Below are 23,716 nucleotides of genomic sequence, written 5' to 3'. Positions count from 1 at the left end.
AAGCGGTATTTGTGTTTCGATAAACTTTTATCTAGGCTTCGCCCGCTTTTGGACGGACTGTGCTGATTTATCACGCAAAGGCTCCTTTACTCTCTGCTGGTAATTGGATGCCACAGAAAGGATGAGTTTCATTGATCTTCGCGGGGGACTGCGGAGCATTAGCAAAGTGGGCCTCCAGACGTTCATGCCGCTCGTGTTGGGCCGCGATCGATGCCTGTGAATCTTCATTCTTTTTTTATTTATTTAGTCCAGTCCCCATTGATTGGAAGCAGCAATAGTTCAGGCCCATTTTTGTCACTTTGATGCAAACTTTCATTACCTTGTGCTGTGAGCTTTCCCATCATTTGCAGGCACTACTGGGTGGAGGCTGACCTTCCCATCTACATATTGAAGGAAATGACTTTGACCCGCTCGATAGGGTCAGCTGAGGCGGACGGCGCGATCGCCGGCTTCGGAGAGCTGAGAGTGAGATGCCAAGCAGGAGTGCTGCCAAACCTTAAAGTGGTGTGTTAATTGTAAGTAATCTCATGAAACGGAGGCACGGCGGCGACACGTTGCTTTGTGCGAGCTGTCGACACACAAGCGCCACAGATGTGACCCCAAGGATGGAGCATTCAGTGCTATTGTGAATTTTTGCCAGTATCTTCCTGTGTCCATGGAAGGCGCTGACATGTGACCTCTTGTTTGTGAGTCAGAAATGGACCTTATCAAGTTGAAGGCTGTGTGTGTTCTCAGCCATAGAAGTCAGAGTAATGAATCGAGGCAGATACGCATAGACAAACTCCAAAATTGCTTCTACATCCAGATTGGTCCCAAGCCACTTTCTACTGACATGAACAGGGCATGGCGCCCCCTGTGGCCAGGTACGGTCAGCGCATGCCTGAAGGGTTTTCGTCCTGCCCTGGGGGGTGGGAGGGGTTTCCTACTGAACGCAGTCAGCTCTCGTTTACTGTTCCAGATGGGAGACTTTTCAATCACCTGATGTGACGCTGATTTCCCTGGTGACCCCTGGTGACCCCTTGTGTGTACTAGGGCAGTGTTTCCCAGTCCAGTCCTCGGGAACCTGCAGACAGTAGGACTGCCTTGCTGGGAGCTGGGAGGGAGCAAAAACGTGGACCGTCTGTGAGTCCTCATGGGATGGGTTGGAAAACACTGTATTAGGGTAAAATCTGTTTGGAGACTGACTGGGAAGGAGTTAACTGGCATTTTCTAGTAGTAGTGATTTTAGAAAGCCTCCGATTAAAAAAATACATATTTAAAAAGTAGGAATTAATAAATGTGGAGGTGTTATGTATATATGTATAGTTGCAACCAAATTGTTCTCATAGCGGACTGTAAATTTTTACGTTAACTTCCACATTCTGCAGTTGTTGCAGGTTTTCCACTTTTTTCTTTCATCATTAAAAACCAGAAAAATGTTTTCATTAAAAAAAAAAAAAAAAACTTAAGAACAAAGATGTGTGAATGGCATAAACATAGGGGTGCAGAAAACACCAATCCGGTGGGAGGAAGCGAAATCTGGCAACCGCCACTGCTCATGTGACCACTCCTCACTCTAAGGCACGAACATGTGCCACTCGATACCCGGCAATTAGTTCCCATTGTTGCTAATCCCTTCCCTGTGTTCTGACAGGGATCAGTGTGTGCTGGCCTCAGAGCAGGATTGTGGCAGGTCTCTCACAGGGGAGGCTTTTGTCAATGACAACAATGTCAACAGGCCGCAAACGGCAGCTACGGCTTAGCAGTTCCTTTTTCTTCTTTTTCGTTCTTACCTGCTTGCGTCCATCCATCCATCCATTCATCGCCGGAGGATAAAAATGGCTTTTATTGAAGGAAGTAGCAGCAGTTTTAACTCCACAAATGGAATTCACTTGGATTATAACCAAGACTTGCTTTTAACTAGCTGCCTAGATGACTTGTAGAATATAACCCCTTACAAATGGACCTGCTTCCGCAGGTGAGCACTTTGGAGAGTGTCTGGTTCTGGATCCCCTCGATCCATGCTAAAGCTGCCCCATCTCTGCCTCAGTCCGGCCTTTGCCCCGTATCCCTCCGCATGTATATACGCTGGTGCAGGCCAGGCTGCTGTAATGCATTGCTGACCCCAGGAATCCCCTTCATTATCCCCCTTTGTCCGCCCGCCCCTCCAGCTTCTTTGTGGGGCCGGTCACCCCCACCGTGCCCTGTCGCAGGGCCCCTACATAATATCCTGCATAGGCAGGAACTTCATGCCTTCCTGCCTCCTTTGTCATGCGCGGGCCGGCTGCCGAGAGCCGAGCCGAGGCATGGAGGAATCCGGGCCGGGCCATTGTGTCGCTCTGCGCCTTTCACACGCTCCGCAGGACGCTTCCTTTGGGCCGGCCCAGGAACACGTGTAGGGCAGTCCTGCACAGGGACCCCGGCGAGAGGCTGGCCTAACTCAGCTTGTTAACGGACTGCTGCTCTGGGAGAGGGGCGTAAAATCGCCAGGCTCTCCCGACAGGGGGATACGTCCAGAAAGGAAATTGCGGTGTTTATTAGCCAGAGAGAGGCAGACACTGGCTAACCTCGTGGGGCTCCGGGGCTATGGAAACCGTCACGGCCAGTTTTTCAAAGTTCCCATCCACGTGAGTCAGGTGGGATTCAAACATTAAATGTAGCGGTGCAGAGGCTCCTATTGAGACCTGTGTCTGTGCTAAGTCGGACCCCCACTAGGCACTTGGCTTGTGTTAAGCAGGATTCTCAGTGGGACCTGTGGCTGGTGTTTAAGAGGCTCCCAGCGGGGCCTGTAGCAGAGGTTAAAAGGGTTAAGTTACAGGTCACATCCCATTACATGCCCTTCCAGCAGCCTGTGGGTGTCTGATAGCAGAGCACACATGTAGCCATGTACCAAGTCTGACTATCTGACAGGTTACTTTAAGAAATAAGATGCTTTTCTTATTTTGTTTTGGTGGTGACAAACATCGCAATGTGGAACAAAACAATTACCAGTAATTACATTTCCTTATCATCTTACAGTAATTGAATTCATTACGTTTGACAGTATGGCAGGTGAAATCTGGTTCCCTTCCTTTGCCAAGGAAACTAAGTGCCGAATTATGTTGTCACAGCCATTTTGTCAAATTTATCACAAGTGGTACATTTCATCATACGGCTTTTTTAACTGAATAAGTTAATCTGATTATTGCATGCAGACAGCTGCAAATATATTTACTAAAGGATCTGTAATTATTGATCAGTGGGTCTCCCAGGGGCTTCGGGTTTGGATCATGCCTCTACTGTATATGTGGAGTTTCTCCCTGTATTGCGTGGGATTGATTCCCTTGGATGCTCCAGCTTCCTCCCACCATCCAAAGATGTGCAGTCGGGCTAATTAACATCTCTAAATTGCCCAAATGTTATAATTGTGAGTGTGTGTGCCCTGCAGTGTGTGTGCCCTGCAATGTATTTGCCCTGCAGTACGTGTGCCTTGCAGTGTGTGCCCTGCAGTGTGTGTGCCCTGCAGTGTGTGTGCTTGCAGTGTGTGTGCCCTGCAGTGTGTGTGCCCTGCAGTGTGTGTGCTTGCAGTGTGTGTGCTTGCAGTGTGTGTGCCTTGCAGTGTGTGTGCCCTACAGTGTGTGTGCCTTGCAGTGTGTGTGCCCTGCAGTGTGTGTGCCCTGCAGTGTGTGTGCCCTGCAATGGACTAGCATTTCAACCAGGGCCTGCCTGACCAGGGCAATCGGTTTGAAGATGGATCGAATTTTTAAGCTTTGTACCCGACATGCATACCAATTTATTTTAACAAGACGAACAGATGATTTCTTTGCCCGCGAGACTGTATTTTTTGTGCTCTGTGTTTCCTGGTGTGGAAACAGCCATGTTCTAGTGAACAGAACAGCAGCTACAAAAAACACAGTGAATAAGGATATCAGATGACAACAGCAGTACCTGACCAATTAAAATGCCAGACTATTGTCAATAACAACTGGCTTGGAATGAAAGCTGGTAATGGCGTCGTAACTTGTTCCATCTGGGCATAATTGTCTTGATTGCATTAAAATGGAAAACAAACAGTGATTGACTATTTTAATCATAGTATGATGGAATCTAAAGTACTTGAATGAGGGAAAGACAAGCTACTGTGAAAACCAGTCTATATTTGTTCATCTACAGTAACTTTTTATGATTCCGTGTGTAGCCCACACATTTTTATATGTCGACCTGGATTCTCTTTTCCCAAATTTAAAACGCTCAGAGAAGCATTAACCAGAGGAAGAAATCTGTGCTGCTGTAAAACTCTTCAGTAGCGTCCACTCACGTTACACAATTCATTTGAACGTGTGACAGGCCTCAATCTGCAAACCTATACCACAGGACAGCTAGTAATTATCTTCACCTAAGCTTCAAATAGCTTTTTGCTTCAGTAAACACTGGGAATACTGAGGAATACTGACGCTGTGATCCGGTCTCCGGCTGCAGAGCCGAATCTAACCTCACACCTAATCGCTGATGATGACCCGGCTAAGCGACCCGGCTAAGAGTTTGCTCCTTGGCAGGAACATCCTTGGCTTGACCCAGGCCGAGGTCATGAACACCCCGTGTTTGCGGGTTGTAATTAACAAAGGGTGCTGATTTAAGGGGGTTCCAGTGACCTCAGCTTCTCCTCTGTGGCAGGTGTGTGGCTCCAGGGCACTGTGAGGGTACTTCCAGCCAGGAAGGCGGAGGTGGGTGGATGAGAGGTTTGAGACGGAGAGGGGTGAAGGCGTGGAGACACCTGAAATAATCCCGGAAGCAGCTGCCAATCGCTGGTATGCCGGCCTGATTACCCTGGCACACATTTCCCGGTGAGGAGTGTTCCGTTTTCCTGTCTTAACCAGTCCTGTTTGCCCTGTAAACACACGCGCGCGCACGCACACACACACATGGCTGGGGGAGGGAAGGCCTGGCCAGCGACCTTAAAGAAAAGTGGGAGAGCAGCCATCCTGCCAGGTAAGGAAAGGCACTTCAAACGTCAGCAGTGTGCCCAACCGTTTGATAGAGCCCTCAGCGGCCAGGCGATGCAGCGGCCCGTTATAAATAAAGGGAGGAGAAACGAGCCTTTTGTCAATGTTTATCCGCGCGCCTTTTCTCCCTCGCCCTTGATTTCCTCTTCAGAAAATTGATGCACCCTTAAATTGAAGCGTGGGGACCTGACAGGTAATGGTTAGCATGATAACTGCTCAGATTTCATCAGCTGCTCTCTCTCTCTCTCGCTCCCTCTCTTGCTTGCTATCTCCCCCTGCGAGTGTGCAAATTCTGAAGCTTTCAGCTAGATTACTTGTCAAAGGGCGGATCGGATGAAATCGCCTTGGTTGTTGGGGGCACTGCCAGGGCTGCGGGCCCGAGGGGGGAGTCAGAACAGAGCACAAGTGAAACAGAAGTACAGCTACTTGTGCTGATGATAAATGAGACCAGGAGATTGCTGCTCGTTTGAGGATCCTTCCTTCACAATTATGCTGGTTTTTATTAATAATTGTCTTCTACATTCCAAGACCAGCTCTTTTGATCAACAATATAAACCAAAGCAATTCTTAATAAGTTTCTACAAATTTCCATTAGATATGAAAGTAAATGTTTTCCTCAGTTAATCAACACCAGGATTAGAAGATTCAAAATGCCGTCCTCACCTTTTAGTGACCCTCCTATTAGCTGAAACGTTTTTTTCCATGCCTAGGTGTGCCAGTGGACTGCATGGTCACATGGTGCCGCCAGGCCAATGGGCTTCACTCCCACCTGAGTTCTGAGTGTTTGCATGTTTTCTCTGTGTTCATGGGGGCCGCTTCCAGGTTCTCTGCTTTCCTGAAAGAGTCCAAAGACATGCGGTTTATCTGGATCGGTGTCCCTAAAATTTCTCCATGGGGAATAATAAAGTATCATTCTTCTCTTCTCTTCTGAAATGGATTTGCTCCCTATAATTCACTTAACACCCTATCCGGGGGGGGGGGGGGCGTTACTCGCTTAGTGCCCTTTGCATTCTGGGATGGACAACAGGGTCCCCACAATCTTACACGGAGTAAGATGTGGAAATTGGATGAATAATTGTGTCAATTATAAGATGGAATGATTATATTTATTTCTAAATTTCCCTTGTGACTTAAGTAGAAATACTATTGTTTTTTGTAAATGGAAAATGTATGTTTAACAGTCATTTGGAAATGATTGCTGTTCTGAGCGCCCCCCCCCCCCCCCCATATGCTTGTTAACTGTGGTATTTTGAAAAGTTGAGAACTAATATAGTTTTAACTTATTGAATGTCAGAACTTATGTTTAAAAAAGAACAAATTTAGTCTTAACATGTGACTCATATTGAAATGATTTGTGTGTAAGTGTAATTAAATATTCAGTCGTCATATATAAATTTTTTTAATGAATAAGAATCCACTAGGTTTTTGTCCACATCCGTGTCACTTTAAAAATTGACAGTTGAATGTTGTCTGGTTGTCATAGCAGCAGAGATTGTTGAGAAGGTGATGGAATGACGTGGGCTGTTGTCATGGTGCCATAGAGAGCTCAAAACTTTTCAAATGCGATGCAAAAAAAAAAAAATGGAAACGGTAGATGAACTGTCATTATCTGCTATTTACTGGCGCTGGGGGGGGGGGGGACTGGAAGGCTTGGCATGAAGGTAGGGATAGAGGAGACTGTGTTGACCAGACTCTCCTGGAAACAGCTCTATGTAAACACACACCATTTTGTGTGAAGGATCATTTAACACCCATAATACTTAAATAAATATTATATAACCATTTTTCGGAAATGCTTTCATCTTTGTTATGTTATTTATGAGTACAATTAATTGTTTTATATCCCTATGTCTGTTTTGTATTGTTTAGCATTTTCACTTTTTGAAAGTAAAGCAAGGAGCTTTCATGGCTGCAACTCTGTCGTTGCCCAGGTACTTTCTCAACAAACTTGTCTGAATTACATTATTGTCTATGCCTTCCAGCGCAATTTTGTGTGAAATTCTGTCAGGCGGTACTTGAGCTGTAACTTGGGACATGGGAAGTGATCCGAGCTGGAAATAATCGAATATGTGGTCAATCTTCTGTGCCATCAGCATAAACATAACTGCAGTTTTGGCAGCTACGTGACAGCATTTTTTTTACATCAATTAATGTATTATAGCCACCCTACTAGAGTAACATAAAGCGTGTCATTTTAAAGAGAGAACAAAATAACATTTTTGACAGCGAGTCTTCTGAAGAGAGAAACAGCTGTGTGGGCCTTACAATGCATTAAGTGTTTTATTCCTTTTAGATAGTTAAATTGCGCATGAAATGTTGCTGGCGTGAGGCTTCTCAAAGCTGGCCTGATTAGGCAACATCTGTTCCATCGGGACAAATCTGTATCTTTTCTAATTAGCTGTCAGGCTGATGTACGCACTGGTAGTTCGACGGCACGCGGTAGGTTCCCCTCTCTGTCCCCTCACCTGTTTCCCCACACCCCCAAATTATCAGCTGTAATCAAGGAACGGGAGGAATCTCGGGGCCACTGGCTTGCATCAGCCTGTCATCCTTACGTGCGAATGCTCGTCAACGTCACTGTCGTTCGGGGTAAAGACGGCTACAACCTTTACCCGGTTCACCGCCCACCCCAGCTGCACCTTGGTCTCCAAAACCAAATCATTTGGGCTCTCTCACCTCCTCTCCCACCCTGTCAGCCGCCCCCTGGGACAGGACACAGCCTCCGGGAACCCTGGGCGATTCGTCTGCCTTTAATAAGGCTCTATCCCCAGTAAATGTTAAGTAAGCCTATCAGCTGAGGAGACCTATCAGGTCGTGGTGTTATCTTTTATTGACTGTTAGTGAGGGTGGGTGAAATATGGGGCCCCTCAGGGGGCCCATCATGAAGAGATGCTGGGGGAAGCTTTTAATTAATTAATGTATCCGTTGCTTTGTTTGTTTGCTGTTTATTACTCAGGTTATAGATTTATAATTTGCTAGATTGACTGTGTGCTCAGTTGTCACACCGCCAAAAGACAAAGGATTTCAATCTTCTTTTTTTGTTATTCTTTTTTTTCTCAAATGGCTGCCCTAAGGGTGCAAATAAGATACGATTCTTTAGGCTCCATTTTAAAGAGTAGTGGAGAGATGACAAAGGCTGTAACTACTAAGACGTGTGCTTAACTAGATATTTCTAAAGTTTTTTTTTGACAATCCTAATCCAAAACGTCTTTGCGGATTTGTCTTTAATGTTAACATTCTGCCTCACTTGCCAGTGATTTTATCTCATATCTCCAGTGTAATATTATTATCTGGAGGCTATATTTAGGGATACTTTGGTGGGTGGGGGGTGGGGGGGGTACCTGTTGCATGTTCTTCAAGTATGATTCCCCCCCAACCCCCCAAAATGCAGGACTAGGTAGGCCGTCACACTCAAAGAAACACATCTCTGACAATACAACTGTAGAGTCAGGCATGGCATCGGGGTAGGGGGAAGGTGATGGGTCCACGGAAGACTTCCAGTTGTCGTGGTGATAGTGCAGAATCTGATGGTGGAGTGACAGGTTTCTGTGGAACTTAGGGAATGTCACTGCGGTTGCAGAGCCCTCGGTGGCCACGGACGGCGGCCGATCGCCGGCCCCCTCCAGCGCCGCCGCCTCGCCCGACCGCGAGCACCTCACATGCCTCCCTCATTCCCCCGTGGCCAGACCGCCACTGCTGACATTTAAAGTGTTGATTTTTTTTTTTTTCGGCACTTATGCTAATTGTTGTAATTTTCTCAGATGAAGCGCCATCCTGGTACCTCAAAGCAGCCAAAATACTTTTACATTTTCTGCTCTCTCCTCTTTGCCATTTGGTCTGTGTAATGTCAGCTCGGAGTGCTACTGAAAGCCGGCGAAATTGCGAGCAAATTGCATCAGATTGCCAACATTGTGAAAAGGTAAATTGCTTGCAAATTTGTTTAAACCATTGGCCTATTTTCATCAGCTTCAACACTTGGTATTCATGACTGCTTAATTGGCGACCTTTCTATTGTGTAGTACACCATAATGCGGGGGGAAGCGATCTTTACCAGACCAATTACCCTTTTTCTCTTCGCCACTACATTATTGCTGCGATTTCCGCTGTTAGTTCTTTGTAAATGAACTTTATGCTCCCAATTGCCTTTTTTTCAGAATTATTAGATAAAAAAGTGTCATTTTGTGGTGCGATGTTGTTTTTTTTTAGGGCAACTGAGGTCACTACCTGCCTGTGACTGTCATCATCATCAGCGTAATGTGTCTTTGCTAATGTTAGGGACTTATTACACATCGGATGGGAAACATTTTGTCAGAGCGTCAAGTGCAAGTGGCATGAAGTGTGTGTGTTAATAATTGCACTGAATTAGACTGTCAGTATTTTCATATTCACCACGCTTTAGTTAGGCTCAGTCTTCTTGAATCCCGAGAAACATTATAGTGTTTTGTTCCCAACATCTGAAACTAAGAAATAACAGGCCAGTTATTTAAATAGGATATGGCTGAACCCATAAAAATACTGTCCATTCCTAGGCACCCTACTGACACACCATACACTTGGAGCAGGTTACTGTTACAGATTCAAATGAATCATGTGACCAAGAGAAGAGGAACAAGGGAACCCATTCAGGCGTGGACTGGCCATCGAGAAGCCGGGAATCTTCCCAGTGGGCCAGTCTTGTGAAGGCCGGTCTGCCTTCCCTAACGCTGGCATAATATACCTATATGATCGCGACGGGCCAAAATACATGGAGGGGGATGCTGCCAGATATCAAGCTGGGGCTGCTTGATGACAAATTCCTGGACAGCTTTTTGTTGCCAGTCCAGCCCTGAACCAAATAAAAACATAAAAGAAACACAAGGAATTCTGCATCGTTTTTGAACGTTTATGAAATTATAAACAGACGTTACACCCTAATATAGGTGTGGTGATATTATCATATCACGGTACCGAATATACATTTTATACTAAAATACATTGCATTAAAAACTAAACTTGGATTTATAAATGATATAGGTGCTTATTCAAGTCGTGTGAGTCTCTAAACGTGACACGATTCAAAAGTCTTTCCTGTTTTAACTGTTTCCTGTTTTGAAGACTTGTACGGTTTCCGGGTCGAACACGGCGCAGCCTCTTGCAGCGGTTCAAGGCATCGCTGCCTCCAGCTCCTTCCGACTGGCTATGGATGAAAGCTCCTGAAAAACCTGCCTCTTTTCCATCCTGTGGTATTCCGGACGCTCGCGTGATGCATGTTTGTTAGCTCCTACCTGTTACCGGAGTTTCTGTCTCACACAGACTGTCACAGTGAGGATCATTAGGCTTAATCTGCCAATCAGAAAACGGAGACCCTTTAGTCCTCAGTTGAAAGGGTAGGTCCTGTCCCCTGTCATGTGGCTTGATGTCACGTTAGCCATTGCCCAACCTTTTTTGTGGCATTCCCTGCTTAAATTCTAGTATAATATAATTAGAGAGCTGTCTGTTCTGGAAGGTTCCTCACTTGTTTTGGGGCCTCCTTTGAAACTGACCATTTGACATGCTTTGAGGCACTTTAGCACTTGTAATTAATCTTAATGTCACTCGGTCTATTAATCACCCCTTTGTCCTCCTGTAAAGGTACATATTATTATTGGCAGGGAGAGGCCTATCCAATGGGCACCCACTGTGCGCTGCTCTATCACAGTCAAATTTTTTCAATCCATTCTTCCTTTTGTAAGATCATCCCTCTATCCTGCCCCCCTTTTTGGGACATGTAACCGGACCAAAATACAAGGGGTGGATCACAATGGAGTTCCCTCCGGCAGAGGCAGACCCCTGAGACGCACACACAGACGTGACCCTACGGAAGCACCGACGTGCACCGTGACCTCGCCACAGCATGTGCGAACAGCAAGGTGGCAGAAACACGGCAGTAGCGTGAAGCACGCCGCCTCACATGTGTGCGTGCGGCAAGTCCGAGAATCTGCTACACGTCCCGTCATGCAAAGAGCGGGCGTACAAATGTCAGGTTCAAAAGGTGACGCCAGCAAAGTGGTAACTTACACTCAAGAAAAGCCAATAATCATGAAAATGACACATGGCCGCACATACCTCCCTTTCTCTACGGGAGTTTCACTCAGTCCATCACAGCTAAAACAGCCAGTTTGGGTTTCTTTAATATTCACATCATAAAACGGCAGCTTAATGGGTATCACTTTGGCCTCACAGCACCAACGATACAGGCTCAATTCTTCCCCCTGGCTTTAAGTTCGTAGGATTTGCACATCCTCTCATAGTCACACGAGTTTATTCCCGTTTCTTCCCACAGTCCAAAGGCCGGCAACGAGGCAAACTAGCATCGAGTTTTTGTCCATTGTATGCATCGTGTGAGCATGTGCCCGGCACTGAACTTGCATCCCATCCAGGGATATATGAATTTCATGAAGATTAGAACATAATCTATGAACAGGAATAGAAACAGGAGGACTTGTCCTCACCCTACCCCCCTTCTTAGGCTTCAGCTGGTGCTACGAAACAAAGACACGAAACAAAGCCCCCATTCTATACAGAATGGCATAAACTGGACTACAATCAGTGGCAAAATAGGTCTTGAATCACAATTGGAGCCACAGAATGAGCGTGTAATCAGAATCGAAGGCAGGGCCAGGGGGCAGCGGCTCGCTCTACCAGCGTGTCTGGTGCTCTTTGGGCCCTGATGGACCACGCGAAGCCCGGGGCGGAGCAGAGGAACACTCAGGCTGAACCAAGTCCCAGCCAGCGCAGGCGCTTTCTCAGGATCCTCTTTTCTAAACCTCTCCGTTTACAGAAGCAGCAGTATGGAAGGGGGCCATTTACAGCTATTAATCAGCACTGCCTTTTTTCCAGATAAATGAGAACAGACGCATGCCATCGAACTACAATGTCTGAATTAATTGCCTTTTAAATGTTGGCTTTTTTGACAGATAAACTCATTATTGATCTTCTTAGTGCTTTATCTGGATGGGGGCCATGTGTTTTCAAGCAGAATTTATGGTTTGTTGCAATTTACGGGGGGCAGCTTTCATAATGATCTGTTACATGCTACCTGGATTTTTATTGGATGGCCAGAGGGGCTGCACACTGACTGATACAGTCCTGTGACAGTGCAAATGGCTGTTTCATATTTACGTGGGGCGGGCGGGGTAGGGTCACTTCCCTGTTATTTTAGATTCCCTCGGTAACCTTAAAATTGCAGACTGACCGAAATGGGCGGTGCTTACTGAAGGCTCATGGGATACACTGTTAATCCAGTGGAGGGCTGACGGTTCACCCCGTCCCTCCGCCACCGATGCCACACCTCAGGGTCCCTGTCACCAAAAGGCACCCCCCCTGCCCCACTTGGGAAGGGTGTCAAAGTGACAGCTCGCATTGCATATGCTTGCAGTTGGGGGAGGGGACCGAGATATGAAATTGAAGGCCCCTGATGCTCCTTTACCAAGTCAGGGGATGGTCATTTTATTGGGGGGGGGGGGTCAAACAGAGACCCTGATAGATCTCTGAGTGTGCTCCTAATTCATGCATGGCTTCGTCTGTGTAACGGATGAGCTGGTGACAGGGAATGGATGAAGATTGGTACATGGTGGAGGGGTGTCCATCCCCACGAGACCTTCATTAGGCAGGGTATACATCATCTGCACCTATGACAGGTGTGAGCGGGCCCTTCCCCCCACTGTATGCCGATGGCTGATTAATCCCTTTTATTATTTTCAGCGGTACACGTCGGCAGCTTGATTAACTGGGAAACTGAAAGTCGTTGCCTTCCGTACACGTTCTTCATCAGACCTAATACACCAACTCTGCTCATTTGTCTTGAGTTGTTACAAGAGATAAAGAGCGGCGAGCCTTCTTCCTTTCAGCGGTGCATTGTGGGAAGATTAATTTACACTTTTTCATCTCGTGCCTCCTCTGTTTTCGGCCTGCCGTGTCTCTTTTGATATCGTTCACGCACCGACGTGCTGTTTTCACTTATCCGCTCTTGTTTAACCTTCATCTTCTCATCTATTATATGTGCGTTCTCCTGGGTGCTGGTGGACTCAGTCCCCTCAGCCAAGTCGGATTGATCGCCAGCAAGACTGTGGCATAATCTTGACAAAGTGAACGCGATTTTTCATGATCTGTCCTTCTGGGTTTGACTCGATTTGTGTTACAGTAGGGCCACGATTTGCAGGCATGTATGCATGCAAATATGGTATATGCGCACACGCACACACACAATCACAAGCGTGCACACACACACACACACACAGGTATGCATGACTCTGTGTCCCTTTCTATTCAGGTATCTATCGTTTGTGTATGACTTTGTAGGCCTGCCTTCATTTCTCCCACCTTTCACGCCACATGTTCATTCAAGCTGTCAGCTATAGAATCATGCTGAGGTAATGACGACCTATAGCCACACACAAGGAGGCAGGAATGGCCAAAGAGAGCCTCCCAAACAAAGCAGCCATTTATCATGGACAGCCATTTGATTGGGGGAAAACAACTTTTCATATCTTTAGATAAATTGCTATTGAAAAGCTTTGGACTGCAACGAAAATGACCATTAGGTCATTATAGTCGTTATAGTAATTCTGAAATTATTAATCACCTTGTTTTCATTTCCACAACCTGGCAACCATCAAAGAGGATTAACCCAAAATCAACTTTAAATAAACATGTCTTTGCAGTGGGTCTCCTTATTCCAGAGCCAATCGCATAAGCACAGGCATAAATGTAGTATGTGGATAGTTTTGTACGATATAAGTATTTATCAGGGTACTTTTTACCTTTTCATGTCCTGTGGGTTCATGGGAAACTGAGAATCAAAGGATAACCAGATGAGAACCATCCCTTTTTCCTAAATATGGGTTACTGTTTTTAAAGTTGTTGTTTTTTGATCTGTGAGCGAATCCCCATCTTTCTGCTGCTGAATCCCCTGAAGGTGACTGATTGAGCATCTCACCAGGAAAGGAGATGAAGAGTTATTTAACTCACAACAAAGCTGGCAGTGGACATAAAAACAGCACAAGCTGGGGTTTTTTTTTTTAATCTTCACAGGGCTGTCTGCTCTTGCCTGAGAATGATTTCGACAAACGGGGGGGCAGCGTGCAGCAATTGGTCTTCAGCACCCATGTTTATTTTAACCACAGTAGTACTGCATGTCTGGTCAGATAAACTTATGGTGCGTTTGCTGTTCCATCAGTTCGCAGTTTTATTTTGATTCTTTAAAGAATAAACAGTCTTAATAACTGTAAAATAGTTTACGCATTACAGGGTTACATAATACAATTCATACCATAAAAAAGATGATAACCAAGAAAAATAAAATAATTAAATTTATATCGCTAATCGTGGAACAATTATATCATTGAGCAATTCGGGTTACACAAACATCTCAAAGGTACAATAGCAAGGTGTTGCCTGGGATTTCATTAGGCACCACCAGGCCACTTAATTCCAATACCCAGAATGCCAGGTGACTCACTTCCTAGCTTCACAATATTTCCCATGATGCTGTTCCACAGCGGCGTGCAGTTCTTGCCTTCCAACAAATCTGCAATCTATTTATGTTCAATTTCTCTTCATTTGAATCAATGTAAAAATTTAATTATAAAATGCTGATCGATTACACTGAGGTGGTATGACCTCCTCCAAAGGTGCTGATCACATGATTTCTCACACATTACACTATAGAAAAATTTATTAGACTATCATGTTTTTTGTCTACCACAGCTTACGTATGTGTTTTTTGTTTGTTTTCTGCCTTTTGAATCTAAAAATACGAAATACAGTATGTTTAACCAAGGCCAAGGATATAAGAGCTTGGAATTAATAATAATAATCATATTAATAATACATTTTATTTATAACGCACTTTTCATTAACAAAATCTCAAAGTGCCACATTAAAAACAACAAAGTTAAAAACATCCATAAAATCTAAAAATATCACAACTACTAAAGCAGTTACTCAGCAGTTGTATGCTTTCCTAAATAAAAAAGTCTTCAAATTTGCTTTGAAAGAGTCCAGGTTCTGTGTAACTCGCAGCTGGACAGGAAGATGGTTCCACAGCTGTGGGGCAACAGAGCAAAAAGCTCGACCTCCCATAGTACACAGCTTAGTAGAGGGAACTTGAAGTAGCATACTACCTGATGATCTGAGGATGCGGTTGGAGGTTTGCAAACTCATCAAATCCTGGAGATATGAAGGTGCCAGACCATAAATACATTTATGGGTTAACAGAAGAATTTTGTACTCGATCCGGGAAGAAACAGGGAGCCAATGAAGTGATTTGAGGATGGGAGTAATATGTTCAAATTTCCTTACTCTCAGTAGGATTCTTGCAGCGCTGTTTCGGATGTATTGTAACTTTTGTCATCCCATGCATACCCATTTATAAAACTGAAAATGATTGATTTATATGGCTGTTAATATGAAACACGTGTGACCCTAATAGGATTAATGAATTTGCATGTCAAACTCTGAATTAGGGACAGTCAGCTGTTCAGAAGTGAGTCTTTTGAAGGGACCTGGGTATGGGGGGGGGGGGCGTTTGTCAAATTTGTAAACAAAACATTCATTTAATTGCCATTGAAAGCCAAAGTGACTGAAGTCCCTTTGAGAGGATCGGTTATAGAATTCCCATTGAGGGCCGGGTTATTGAATTATTCCTGGGTCCTTACAGGCCCACTGCCCTGCCTTTCAGGCTAGGTGTCATGTGTAAGATGATCTAACAGGAGGTCCGGGGAAGGGTCCATCTGTCTAGGCACGACCTGTGGGGTCAGCGCCCCATGGTGAGGTGGCAATAGAGTCCGCCGCAGGAGTGACTGGGAGCTTGTGCAACGTCACCCATAACCCACCCCCACACCCAATCCCACCAACTCCTACCAGCGAATATTCATGAAATCGCCTGGGGGGACTGAGGGAATGAGTCAAGGAGGCAGAGGGGTGATTTCTGCAGGTGGTTGTCACATCCGTAATTGCCCAATACATCCCTGCGTAGCATAAAATTGTTTCCATTATGTGTGGTGCGCATGCGGCTAAGCGGAAGCCCCTGAAGGCCCCCAGGGGCCTGAGACGCAGCAGTTTCTATGCCTGAAGCGAAGCGACATGACAGAAGGGCTCGCTGTCAGCCACAGGAAGCTCATCGCCGACTGTATTCTAACAATGCCAAACAAGTGTAAGCACGTGCAGAGACGGGGGGGGGGGGGACAAAATCTGCTCAGAGTTTTTCATCTTAAACGTCTCAGTTACACAAGGACTCCGAGGGGGGGCGGGTGGCGTGGGGTGATTTCGAGGCTTTTGTCCTCCTAGAGGGCGAGAGAGAGGAAAAGAGCAGGCGAGGGAGAGGGTGAAGCAGACCCCGGAGGAGGCACTTGGGTAGAGGAACGTTCCACCTGACTGGAGTTCCCATGGTTTGCAGCGCTGGGGGAAGAAACAGCCGCGGTTGTAAAACCCCACAGCATGGCAGCACAAAGGCACCCGGCCAGGTCCTCCCCCCGTTCCGATGCCGCCTTACGGTCGCCCCCTCAGAGCGCTAATCGAAGCTCCACTTTGTTTAATTGCACGAAAAGTGGAGAAAATGTGTTTAAGAAGTCATCCCCCGAACCCTGCCATCTCTCCCCCTTTTCCTCTTTTAATGAAAGCTGGAACACTGTACAGACAACAAACAGGGCCGCATAACAAATAAGGTTCCTCTTCTTCTGAGAAAAGAGAGGGAGGAGAGAGAAAGTAGAAAGACGTGGGTTTACCGATGTGTGGAAAGGTGCTTCCGTTGCCTCGCGGCACTGAGCGGGTTGGGAGAGGAAGCAACAAGTAGGATTAGGGAGAAGTTTTGGATTCTCCATGAGCCGTTGATGCATGAGTGGGGTTGGGGTAGATGGGGGGGGTGTCAATTGAGGAATAAAAACTTACAGCCGTCAGAGGCTGGTAACCCACTGGGCTTTCGGCTCACCATAATAACCCTGGTAAAAGTGCGTTGAAAGACCCCATAAAGGACACAAATTCTGTCGTCCTGTTTTTCATGCAGAGATTTAGAAAGTTGAGGAGCACCGCTTTGTGAGCTATGACTTGGGGGTCACGGACCCTGGGTGGGGGGGCAGGGGGGGGGGGGTTATGGAGAGGTGGTTGAGGGGGGAGCTTGGGGCGGGGAAGGGTTTATCAATCAGACCCTCCCATTTCTAAAGCAGAATTAAAAGCAACCCACCAAGATACAAACCAGGCTCCTTTTGACTAAGGGCTTTTCCTATTTATTAGATCTGGGCCCCCAGCTTTCTCCTCAGCTCCCTTTTCTAAGGAGGGGGGGGCTTGAAATGATGGGGGGTGTGGATGGGTAGCAGCACATTCAAAGAGGGAGCTTGCATCACATGAAATATGTTTTCCACTTAACGGTGTAAAATTCACAAAATAAAACTGCAAGGATCAATTTAAGGCAAGAAAACTGCTGCCTCTCATTTTAATTTTCTTTGTGTACATTGTGCTGTTTTCCATGATTTCGCCTAAATGGATTTGTGGTTATCGGCATACAAGCAGTGGTTTCATCTCTGGCGTGCTAAGCGAATGTCACGGTTAGCAGAACTGCTATGATGAAGTTACGATTAAGAGCTGAATGAACAAGAACATCTTTAGCCTGGATGTGTATCCAGGAGGAAGGCATTTTGTAGAGCTTTGTGGCCCCGTTGCTGAAAATCAGTTCTATAAATGAGACTCTTCATCTGTTTAAGCCTCTGAAGAAATCACTCCTTTTATCGTGTCATTTTAAAATGCATATGATATTTCTTTTTTAAGAGTGGGAGAAAAAGTGTATACAAAAATATCCTAAGCACCAGCATTAACCAACTTATAAACAAACACTGCCACCAGCCCACATCCCAGACCACAGTTCTCCTCAGACAATCAATATTCACAAGACATCCTAACCAATGAAGAAAGCATTTAAAATAAATAGCATTTCAAAGATAGGCGATCAATAGCTTGAAATTATTATTCATGCTTTTCTTCCTTGAAAAGATGGTTAGAATTCACATTGTATGCAGCCCGGATCCGTCCGTTGACTTGGCTGAATGCAGCAAGAAACTGTAGCAAGCCACCAAGGCCCAACGGCACTCTTTTGAATGTGGCATTATGGCGCTGTCAGGCTGGCGGGCTCTGAAAAGCTGGGTAAATGGTTAGGTATATCACTGCCAAAAGAGGCCAAAGGCTTCTGTCTGCGTTCAGAGGGGGGATTTTTTTTTCCCAATGCGCTATTCTGGACAGGCACTGACGACTCGCCCCAGTTTTTCATATGGATATGTGTGTTAATGGCAGGCCTTGGGGTGGGGCCGGAGCAGCCGGGGCCTTGGTCGCCCGCACCGGCGTCGGGCATTGGGCATGGCGGGGGCGGGAGGGGGGGGGGGTGCATTGTAAAAGAGGCTGCTGCTGTGGACCTTCCACTTTTGTGCTCCTGAATTAGTTCTGCAAGAAGTGAAAATGAGCTTTTTTTTCACTGTGCATCGGGTGGAGCGACGGCTGGGGTAGGGTGGGGTTAGCCAATGCTTGGAGCTTATTAGGACAAGGGTCTACTCTGGGAGATAAATGACTGGCATGGATATCCCACACACACACACGCCCCCCCCCCCCCCCCCCCCCCCCGCCGTCATCACCGTCCCTCACGTCGTATGCTTACCGGTTGCCGGCCAGAGTCCTTTGAGGTGGTGGTCTGCTTCTAGTAGCGTCTCCTCGTGCCTCCGAAAACAGCAATGTGCGCTTTCACCCTACCTGAGGATTCTTCAGCCCATCTTCCTCTTCTGTGCTTATTAACACAGTTACTACTATCCAGCCCTCATTCAATGGAGTAAAAAGCGAGCGAGAGTGAGAGGTGCTAATACGGAGTCTAGCTAATTTAATTAACGGACGGATATCGGATTTTTTTAGTCACTGCAAGGTGCTCTTTTATCGACTCCCGGGCCTCGATTTGTACTCATAGAGGACCTCGGTTACGCGTATTGTGACAGACTTTAGAAATATGCGCTTGTATTCGTGCTTCTGAAAGTGTCTCCTGCCGGTTGACAAGTTCGCCCTGCAGTGTTTCGTCTCGCACGCTACCGGTTACGCAACGGCGCGACAGCACGTGCGAGCGCGAGTTTAGCCGGATCTCGTGAGCCCGCTCGCGCAAAGTCCCGTTGCGTCTAAACTTATTGTGTTATGCGTACCGGACAAACATGTTATAACTAAATCTGTAAATAAAAGAAACACCCAAAAAGTCAAACCCAGGAGCTTTTGAAAGTTGTTTATGGGTGTAGGCACGTCTGACCGCCACTCAACAGGAAATAAAATACCACTTAATCCTCAGTATTATTCATAGCCTACATAATGTCGCACCATACAGCAAAGCTTAAATAGAATTTACTCATTTTATGTGCTGGATATAAATGAAAACTGTCTGAAACTAAAATTGTGTGTTTTCTTTCAAGGAACCCAGTCTTTTTATGGACAGTAGCCTATATATAAGCAGTATCCATGCAGGATTGCATTCATGCTAATGGATGACTCGCTGTCTCTGTTAAATTGACTGGAAAATGCTGTTTTAATTTCTATGTTAATCTAAATGGACAAATTGTTAATATATTCCAGAAAGCAAAGTTCCAAAATAAAATAGAAAGTCGTTTTTAATGAGTTGAATTTTTCCTCACTTTTCATTTTTTTAAAATGAATTTTAAGACCTGATTTGTGTAGTTCAACGAAAAAGAACATAACATCCCATGTATTGAAGTTCCTCTTTTTAAGAATCAGTAAAGGAGTTTAATTGTGCTTAATTTGATTAACTTTTACCTGTTGAAAACTTCTGGGTTTGTGATATTCAGAGGATCTCAGCTTTCCAAAAGTACTGCAAATGGCCCAGATGCGCCTGGTGCTGTAGAGCCCTCTGTAAATGTATCATCTAATTATCTGCTAAATTTAGCACAGTGAACTCTGCAATAGCTGTTATGCTACAAGAATTAAATGAAATCTAGCACAGGAGTGACTGATTCAAAGTTCAGAAAGCATGGGGTGGTGGGGGGGGCAGTTGAGGGGGAGACCCAGCCTTAGCCCGACAATTGACGCGCATTTTCCAGGCAAAAGAATTTTGTCAAGCCACTAAACGGAGAATTTGCCACGGTCCCTCGCTTCTGCGGGCTGACTATAGAAATTAGCCTGGCGTTTCTCTGCTCTCACACATGGATACACACGCTTGCATGGGTAGAAGGAAAATCTCCTTTATTCTGTCAGCATTCCAGGCCCACAAAGGCTAGATTAGTGGATGTGAGGGCTCCCTTGGGGGTGAGCATTGAAGCAGTGAAAGCCCCCCGTTGGAACAGCTGGTTGGGGTTAATGGCTACTGAACCTCCCTGCCGGACCCCCTTTCTCCTGAGAAGAAGGCAGGTCACTGTCACCCTCTGGGGTGTGAGGGATCCGTAAAATAGAGCTGGGGTCACCCACATGGGGAGTGAGGATTGGTCTCGGAGTAGTGTGTGTGGTGGGGGGGGACCCACCCAGCACTCTGCCCCTAGACTGGCAGAAAGAAACAAAGCAGCGCAAAACAAAAGAATTAGCATTAGGTGTCGTTTACCACCCATATATAAAGGTGGAGGTGGATAATTCAGGTCCAGGGAGTAAAAGAAATCCAGACCAAGATTTTGTTTCAACCAACCAGTTGAATCTTCTGTGACTGTGAGTCTTCATACAAAACTGGGTGGTTGGAACAAAATCTAGGTCTGGATTTTTGACTTGCTTTATCCACCTATGTATAATGGGCAGGCAATAGGATCGTTTGCTAACAACCTAAAAGGAAAGAGTTACTGGGAACTGTTGGCCTGTGGGGACATGGGAAAAGGGGGATGCCATTCTGAGGCGCACAACTGTGACTGGGGCTCTAACTCAGCTGACGCAGGGAAAAAAATGTGAGATTCTGCTCACATGCCGAACTGCAGCACCTGGGTGTTGGGGAGCTGTGACATGCCGTCATTAATAGGTGTGTTTAGCGGGTGTGTCTCCTAATGTATGATTGAAAAGTTATAATGATGTGATGACAAGAAACCAAAGTGAAATAATAGACAAGTGATGTCCTTGTAGGTAATGCAGTGTTATTATAAGTCTTCTATAATTCTGTGCTTTGCATAGATTAGTAACATAAATATTAAAATCCCTCCCTTTCAGTGCTATTTTTTTTCCCAAGTCTATCCAGCTAAGGCTGGTGTCATGTGATATGGGTGTGGTTGAGTCCCAGCATTATTGTGGGGGGGGTTAATTATGAGAGACCTAGACTGAAGACCAATAGCAATGAGAGTAAATAGCACAAGCAGCATAGAAATGATGCTGCCTGTCTCTCTGACTGACTTTCTGCGAAGCTGGTGACACCTGTGAGTCACTGGTCTACAAGCAACTCTTTTGCAAAAATGTCATGCCAGGGGGAGGAGCCTGGGACCCCCCCCACCCAAACACTGGAACAGGGGCACAAATCCCAGGGGCTGCAGCCATTAGACCGCTGATTATGATAGCGCCGGGCTGTAATCTTTAATAGACTCTGACACCTGATTTTCCCCGTTACAAATCCCCGCTCGCAGATGGGTCCACCGCCGCGGTCTGATAAGGGGGCGATTGGATTGGAATGAAAGATTAGCCGTGAGACGAAGCTCCAGGGACACATGCCCCCTGCCCCCGGCGCGGCCCCCCCACGGTGATTACACAGATGAAGACAGCCGTTTTCACGCTGCTGCTTAGCGCTCGCTGTCCGGCCAAAGAAGATTAAATTAGTGGATGAGGCGTCCCGTGGAACATCTATCCACTGGTTAGCGGCGTGCGCTGTGCTGAAGACGAAGGCCAATTTTGGCCGGAAGGAATGAGGGAATGAATAACGTACACTGCACCCCACAAGCGCTTTCTGGCTTGGGCATCCGTACCTAAAGGAATTCTTGGGTCGTGTTTAAAACCAGGGACAAAATGACACCAATGTACTGCATGTACACACATAGGGAATGAAGAATAGGTGGGACGAATCAATGAACACAATGATGGCCTGCTGACTCACCATACTGGGATGGAGGGAGGACCTGCCCAACCCCCTCCCAATTGTCACAGTCATGACTTTAGCTACTTGCTGTCTTGTAATAGATTTAATATATTTTTTAGTATTAATAACAAAAATGAAAGTGCTTTGCATTCTGATTACAGGTAACGTTATGTTTATTGGATTGAACTCTGTAACCCACAATTCCTGTTTCAGTCGCAGGACTGGACGTGCTGCTTTAGCCAACTTATTATTTTAACAATAAATAAAATATCCTTACATCCATTTTCTATACCTGCTTGTCCTATGCAGGGTTGTGTGGGTCCTTAAATTATCCTGGAAGTTATGGGCGCAAGGCAGGGAATAACCCAGGATGGGGCAGTGAATAAAATATCCGACTCTAAAACGGGTAGCAATTGTAATAGAAAACTTTGAATAGAAAACGCTGGCTAAACAATTAGTGTGAGATGGCACAGAAAACATGGATATGTGGCATTGTGGGCAGCATGAAACGTTAAGGGTGTGGGAATATAGGGTTAAAAGGCTGCCAGACCTGAGGAAGATGGCCCAAAATATCCCATCCCGTCCCCACCCTGGGGATTTCCCACCTCTCTACCAGAGGCATTGTACAGCAATGAATATGTTTGTTTAATCTCATATTTACTTTGCAAAAGAAAGAAATCATCGGAATCAGCTAGCAGTGAGAATGGATCTACAGTGGTTGCCGGTGAGCAGTGAGCCATTTCTGCCTCATAATATTTCTTTTCTCTTGAAATCTGTCCTGTAGTTACATTCCCTGATATTTGGTTGCCTTTCTTATGTGGCATATGGTAGGTTTAATATTTTCTTTGTTGGAGTCATGTTTTGTATTTTGTGGGCATCGACTTGTATGGGATTCAGTTTTCGCAAAGTCCTTTGAAATCCCTTTTTTAACAGATGAAAGCGGTTTCATCTGTCGCTGCCTCGTTTGTGTTGAACATAAACAGTTTTTTTTTAGTTCTGCCGCGTCTCCCGATTTTGGTGACAAATGCTTCTCTGTGCTGTCAGTGTTTTGCCGCTCAGGCTTTCGTGTGTGATTTACCAGGCCCCCCACTTTCTGCGGGGTGCGGGTGGGGGGGGGATCTCTGTCACCACTGGCATTTCACAGTGCTGAAGAGCGCGCCAGGTTTCTGGTGCTTTCAGAAAAGTCATGTGCAAGGCTCTCCGCCTCTGTGGAAATATACCTGTTTTTACAAGTCCAACCCTTTATGAAGGAGAAAAAAACACCTGTGCAGGTTTTTTGTTCTGTGGAACTCGTAAAGTTTTTTTTTTTGGGAAGCCGGAGAAGAGGCTTCCTGAATCACTCAGCACCGTGGCGCCAGCACACTGCTGAAAGCCGTCTGCCTCTTATACCACAGACACGTCGGTCATGTGACGCGTCAGACTGGAGGATCCAGATGTTAATCATCGCCGCTGCTATAATTTAATCCACGTTCTAATAGCAGGGGGCTGCAGCACCCATCGGGTCCATGTGCACAATATCAAACAAACAAAAAACTGTGTTTGAGTCTCATCATCGTTCTGCTTTTGTTATTCTATGCTCAGACACCAAGACAGAAAGCATGACTTTAATAATAAAATTTAGAAAGCAGACTTTAATAATAAAATGTAATTGTACCTGGATTTAATAATAGTACGGTATTGGGACCAAACTTCCCTAGAGAACTAGATTTAAAACTTAACAATGTGATAATTATAA

General features: G+C 45.8%; 1 long non-coding RNA gene across 2 annotated transcripts in view; it reads left to right on the top strand.

Annotated features, from left to right (window-relative positions):
* The window catches only part of LOC111846977 (uncharacterized), a 54,717-nt gene that overhangs the window by 20,998 nt on the left and 10,003 nt on the right, over window positions 1-23,716 (top strand). The window contains exons 4-5 of one of the 2 annotated variants that reach the window (XR_011984948.1): window positions 351-515; window positions 4,633-4,947. This is a non-coding gene — a long non-coding RNA (uncharacterized lncRNA). Of the gene's footprint in view, window positions 1-350; window positions 516-4,632; window positions 4,948-22,594; window positions 22,706-23,716 lie in introns of those variants that run through there. The other variant, XR_011984949.1, reaches the window with a different exon arrangement.

Source organism: Paramormyrops kingsleyae, chromosome 23 (genome assembly GCF_048594095.1).
Source record: "Paramormyrops kingsleyae isolate MSU_618 chromosome 23, PKINGS_0.4, whole genome shotgun sequence".
Lineage (NCBI taxonomy): Eukaryota > Metazoa > Chordata > Actinopteri > Osteoglossiformes > Mormyridae > Paramormyrops > Paramormyrops kingsleyae.
This window is presented reverse-complemented; position numbering and strand designations above follow the sequence as displayed.